The sequence below is a fragment of the Meriones unguiculatus genome, chromosome 19 (assembly GCF_030254825.1).
Source record: "Meriones unguiculatus strain TT.TT164.6M chromosome 19, Bangor_MerUng_6.1, whole genome shotgun sequence".
Taxonomy (NCBI): domain Eukaryota; kingdom Metazoa; phylum Chordata; class Mammalia; order Rodentia; family Muridae; genus Meriones; species Meriones unguiculatus.
The window spans coordinates 21,238,598-21,244,617 of NC_083366.1; the positions used below are offsets into that span (position 1 = coordinate 21,238,598).

At 41.1% G+C, this 6,020-nt stretch overlaps 2 pseudogenes; one reads left to right on the forward strand and one right to left on the reverse strand.

The window, feature by feature from the left end:
* Positions 1-350: 350 nt before the first annotated feature.
* Positions 351-3,934, reverse strand: LOC110554908 (ATP synthase subunit gamma, mitochondrial-like; annotated as a pseudogene).
* On the forward strand, positions 756-5,745 carry LOC132649254 (U6 snRNA-associated Sm-like protein LSm6; annotated as a pseudogene).
* The last annotated feature ends 275 nt before the right edge of the window (positions 5,746-6,020 follow it).

The following is a 6,020-nucleotide window of genomic DNA, read 5'->3' on the forward strand; positions in this document are numbered from 1 at the left end:
TTATCCAACTATTTACTCATATTTTTCTTAAGTCTAAAAATTACATGATATAGCAGGCATCCATTGCTACATAATTAAAAAAAGATGAAGAAAACAACAACAAAACAAGCTGGATGATTAAAAAAATCAATAGGATTGTACTACTGGATAAGAATTTTTTAAATGGTACAGTAAGGATGAGTTTTTAGGCTATTTTTTTTCTCATTGTTGTTTATGGTAAGATAATTTACAAATACCTTACTGTCTTTGTAATTCGGGGGATAAGGTTTCTTATGCCAAAGACAGCGACCAGTTAATATCAGCTTGCTGTTTTCCTTCTTTTCCTCTTGTCTGAGGCTGCATCTTGATTTTCATTCATCCAGAGCAGCTGCCCCAGAGATGAATTCAACCATGTCCTTCATGATGACAGCCTGACATGTGCATTTAAACATCAAGGTTAATTTGTCAATCATAGCAGAAGCATTCTTGCTGGCGTTGTCCATGGCCGTCATCCTGGCACTCTGCTCACTTGTGGTGGACCCCTTCAGGGAGTAGTAGATGATGTTGGCCAGATTGTATTCCTGATAATTCTGCAGCACATCAGCATCAATGTCATCAAAGTGCTCATGCTCTCTGCATTTGCTATGGTGTTGAGAGAGAAGATGGTCCTCTCTTCTGTCTTTTAGGTGATAACAGACTTCAGCTGATTAAAAATCATAGAGCCTTCATCAAACTCATATCCAGAATTTAGCAAGTCAAGAGCAATGATTGACAAATTCCCAAAAGTAGGGAGGTTTTATCCCACATTTGTTAATGACACCAAAAACTGGTCAAAGTAAGTATGCTCCTAATTTTTTCACTAATTCCAGCTACTATAACGTCTTTTACAGATGCTGTGGGGTAGCCACCTCATCCTTCATCCATTTAGCCAAATGTGTGAATGAGAAATGAATACCACCACAAAGCCTTAGATCTGAGGACACACCAATTAGAATTCTCCCTGATATATCCTTGGATGCCAGACAAAAACAATTCTACAACATTTGTAGATTACAAATGCATTATTAAGGCTAGCCCTAGGGCTGGGAGTGGACAAGTGGACTCTACTTTAAGAGGAAAGAGTATCAACAGCATCAAAAATGTAACTAGGTTATCTGAATGATTACCTTCTCTCTCTCACTCATGGGTAAACTCTGGCCTCAGTGGATGAGAAAGGAAAATATTAAGATGGTTTTATGTTTTTAGGATGCTGTATTCACAGCCATTCATTACTTTGAATTAATGTTCCCACAGCAACTGAATATGAAAATATTCTTTTGAAAATATGGTACCTGGGCCAGTGAGAGGTATTAAGAATAGGTAGAAGAATAGATTAATAAAATCATATCTGCCCCTTCAAATAAACAAGAAAATATTTCTCAGAAATCCTTGTTCTAGTTCCAAAATACATACCAAGCAGAAAAGTTTTATCTTGTGCAAGCATGTGCTTCAACAAAAGCCAAGAGGTTTCCTCTTTCAATAGAGTCTATAGGAGCCATTGAATATTCTTACACTTCCTGACATTTCCAAGTTCTTTTTCCCATAATACTATTTTCAACTCCTTTTTTTTCCTAGAGAGTTAACTTTAATTTTCTCTTTTATTATAAAATAAGTTTTCAGCTTTTTATGATGAATTTCAGCAAGAATTTCTACCAAAACAACAAACAAACAAACATAACATTCATACCACACAACCAAACTCTGCTCCTCCCAGAATGAGAGAGAGAGAGAGCTAAGTAAGTTATGACCTATAAACAATATCCTTTGAGAGACACCCACCCACCGTGTGCTGTGGGCAGGCAGACACAAGAGGTATTCTTCTGGGCAGGCAGGCACCACTATCATGAACAAGTAAGTGGTAGAGAGATAGAAAAGAAAGAGAAGTGGAAGGATGTGTATACAATGAAGAGACACAGAACTGGGGACAGGAGGGCAGTAAGGAACACCCTGCAATGAGTAGCCTTCACTACCACTTGAGGCCACGGTGATGTATCAGGCCGTGCTACCACCAAGGGTCATGTCTGGGTTCATGGCCCTGCAGCAACAGGGCGTCTGTGCCCATGTCCTTGGCTCATGTCACCACCAAAGGCCATGCAGACGTCCCTGGGCCAGACTGCTACCTTGGGCCATGTTATCGTAAGAGGGGCTTGTGGAGCTGGTCTCAATCATTGTCTGGCCACAGTGTTATCAGCTAAGGAGAGATGCCTTCCCTCCCCCTGCCTTCCCCTTGCCACCTGAGGCAGGCAGGAGAGCTGGCCTCACCCCATGCAGGAGTGCAGTCCCACCCCTCGCCTGGGCCGCACAGTAGAGCTGGCACATGTGGTGCAGGTGAGCCTCCCAGAGAGCATGAGCACAGGAGAGCTGGTAGCCCTCACCAAGGAATCATGAAAGAGCTGGCCCTGAGAGCCTGACAGTGAGCAACCTGGCCCTGCTCCTCACCAGTTGCTGCCCTCAGAAGAGGGGTCGCTGCGCCTTGCCCAGGAGGCACAGTAGAGCTGGCCCTGACAGTATGAGTGAAGGAGAAGTGACTGTGCTCTTGCTGGCTGCCACAGCAGGACAGCTCTCCCTGTCCCTCTCCTGGGCAAAGCTGAAGAGTTCACCTGAGTGGCACAGGCACAGGCACAGGAGAGATAGGCTGAACAATGCAGCTACCACCCAAGCCCAGATCCAGGGCGTTGAGTTGTCCTACCCTGACCCCTACCTCATCTATGAACTGCTGGAGTGCAGTGAAGGAGCTAGTCCTGCAGAACCAAAGCTGCAGGATCTCCACGACACAGGGCAACAACAGGATTCTGAGAGGAGTCTCAATGAGAATCCAGTATAGCAGAACCCAGAGGCCTTGAACCAGACCAATGACTCATTGCAATGATCATTTTTAAGTAAAGATGTGTGGACAAAAGAGTGCACTGCATGACATGCGGTGACACATTGCAGCTTCTGTAACAAGATGTTTGTTAATTGTTGTTACTTTCATTTTGTTTTGTTTTCTTTTGAGGAGGTTGCTAGGGCAGAGGCCAGATACAGAGGGATAGGGAGATGAGTGGGATTGGGGTACAGGATATGAAATTCACAAAGAATCAATAAAATGTTTAAAACTATCTTATAATATAGTTCTTTAAAAACTCCCTTACATGAAGAGTAATTTTCTGAATTCACTAGTGAAATAAGTCTTTGACTTTATTTGAAAATATTTGAATTTATTTTAAAATAAAGAGTACATTTTCCAAGATGATGTCATAGCTTCAAGGAGAAAAACTGTATATATGTTATCTGCTCAGTTGCAATTCTCATTACTGTCAGTTAAATTAAATTAACATTTTATAAGGAAGAAAGAGCAATTTGGAGGAAATATAAAAAAATGATGAAACTTCTCTTGACTTGTAAATTAGATCGTCTTCATTTTTAAATTATTAAAAGCTTGAAGTCTGTATTAAAGCCAACATATATGCAATTGTTTTCCATTTTTTATTTAATTTAAAAATGAGCTTTTACTGTACTTGAATGATGGAAGCAATAACTGACAGAGATGTCGAGATATGGAAATATATACATATTAGATGGAAATATATTTTCGGGAAGCAAGAAGACTTGTTATTATTCATGCACTTTCAGTGGCTCTAAATATCTTTGTAGACTTAAGTCTGAAAAGTGTTCTATGCCATGAGGAAATATCCACAGATGGTCAGACTTGCCCTGAGCAGGTACATTACCATTCCACAGGTACATTACCATCCACAGGCCTCCTAGTAACAGTCAGACTTCCCCTGAGCAGGTACATTACCATCCCATAGCTTCTCAGTGCCAAGCCAAGGTGGTCTGAGGAGAAAGAGGAACATGCTCCAGTATTTGCAGTACCCATTGTCACTTTCTGCATGATGACCTCACCCTCTCCCTGCTGAAGGACACAAGCTTTCATTGTATTCAGCCCATAGCCTCCCTCGTCTCTTTTTTTATATACCCAAGCAAACCTGATCTCAGTAACACATTGATTAAAAATCTGAATGTATGCTCGCTTATATTTACAAAAACAATTTCTGGCAGTTGCCAGGTCCCCATACAGTGCAGCCATCCACCTTGGATAGCGGTTTCTTTCTGTAGTGAGCAATGGTTAACATAGAGACTGCCTACTGAGTACTTGTTCCTAAACAAGAAACTAAGACCCTGGGCCTTAGAGAGAGAGAGACAGACAGTCAGACAGAGCGAGCGAGAGTGAGTGGAAGGTTGGAGTAGAGTCTTACAAAATACTGTGTTCTAAGTATGCATGGCCAATATAATCATGAACATAGCAGCTGTGACTACCTGTGTACACACATACACACACACACACACACACACACAAGACATGAAAGGAGGAGAAGAGATACTTGGGGGAAAGAAGGAGAATTAGGAGTAGAAGAGAGATACGAGGCAACAAGGGTGAATACTTTCACAATACAGCATACACACATGAAATTGTCTAAATTAACTTAAAAAGCAATTGTCCTAAAATGAATTAAATTATTCACGAGCACTGTGCACAACGGATTGTTACCATAGTCACAGCAACAGTTAAGTCTTTGCACTGACTGCTGCAAACAGATACAGCAGCATGCTCTGATTTGTACCGTTTCTTTTGTAGAAAAATTAAACTACACATACACATGTACACATAACATGAATGCATGTGAGAACAAAAAAACTATCGTTAAAATTATTTACAGATCCATCATCTAGTTAGGTGACTCCAGTCTGCCTGTTGGTATGTGTTCCGTTTGGTTTGTCTAGGCAACGGTAGTTGGAATAATAACATAATATGCTATTTTACATTAATTGCCTTTGAACATTGTATTTTCTTCATATCTATTACATATTACATATATAACTTTTTTTTTCTGTTTTTGTTTCCGCACATGTTCATGGATGCCTGGCCCGCGAGGGCTCCGGATCCGGCTGTGAGATGAGCTTGGGGACATGACAGTTGAAATGGTGAGGAGTCACCCACGCTGCAGAGCTATTTAAAGAGCAGAGGAGATGAGAACTCGGGTTTCCCGCCTCCCCGAACTGTTAAAAAGGAGTGTGCAGAAACAAATTCCTAGTGATTTCTTGAAGCAGATCACTGGGCTACCAGTTGTGGTGAAATCAAATTCGGGCATGGATTATGGTGGGGTCCTGGCCTGCCTGGATGGCTACATGAATATAGCACTGGAACAGACGGAAGAGCATACAAATAGACAGCTGAAGAACAAATATGGCAATGCGCTCATCTGAGGAAACAATGCGCTGTATCAGTCCACAGAAGAGAAGGCTGTGAAGATGGCAGAGTTGGATGCATTTTATTACAAAGAGCTTTTGGGTTCTCTTGTGAACCTAGTTGACCTGTTTTCATAGCCGTTGGTGGGTTTGTTTTTTTTTTTTTTTTTTTTTTTTGCTTTTTTAATTGACATTGGAATAAGATGCAGGTTTTACAGATTTAAAAAATCCTATTTTTCCCCTGGATGTTTATCATGTCCTTGTATTGAAGTAGCCTGATTTATTTAACCAATACCCCCTTTTCAGACATTCAGTCTTATTCATCTTTGTTGTTGCTTCCTGTGACCCATAAGTCTGTAATAAACATTCCCGAAGCCATAACCTTTCATACAAGAATGATTTGATCACTGAGATTGCTCTGTTATTCTAGTTTAGAAAAAAAAAATCAGAGGAGACCTTAAAGAAGCACAGTTTGAGGGATGTTTCTATATAACTAGAACCAAAGACCTTATGAAAGGAAGGGAGGATATCAATACCAGCCTTTGAGTAAGGAGCATTTGTTTATTTTGCTGGCACTAAGACTACCCCAGCATCTCTGAAAAACACGTTGAGTGCTGAAACCAATCCGTTCCAACAACTCCTACGGCCAGGCTTGGCAGAAAGAATACATCTTTGGAAGGACTACAACTGGGGAATACAGTGATCTCGGGAGGCTGTGCAGAAGCTGAGTTCCCGTCTGCCTTCTTTGGCAATAAAATCCAATTCTAGCTGCT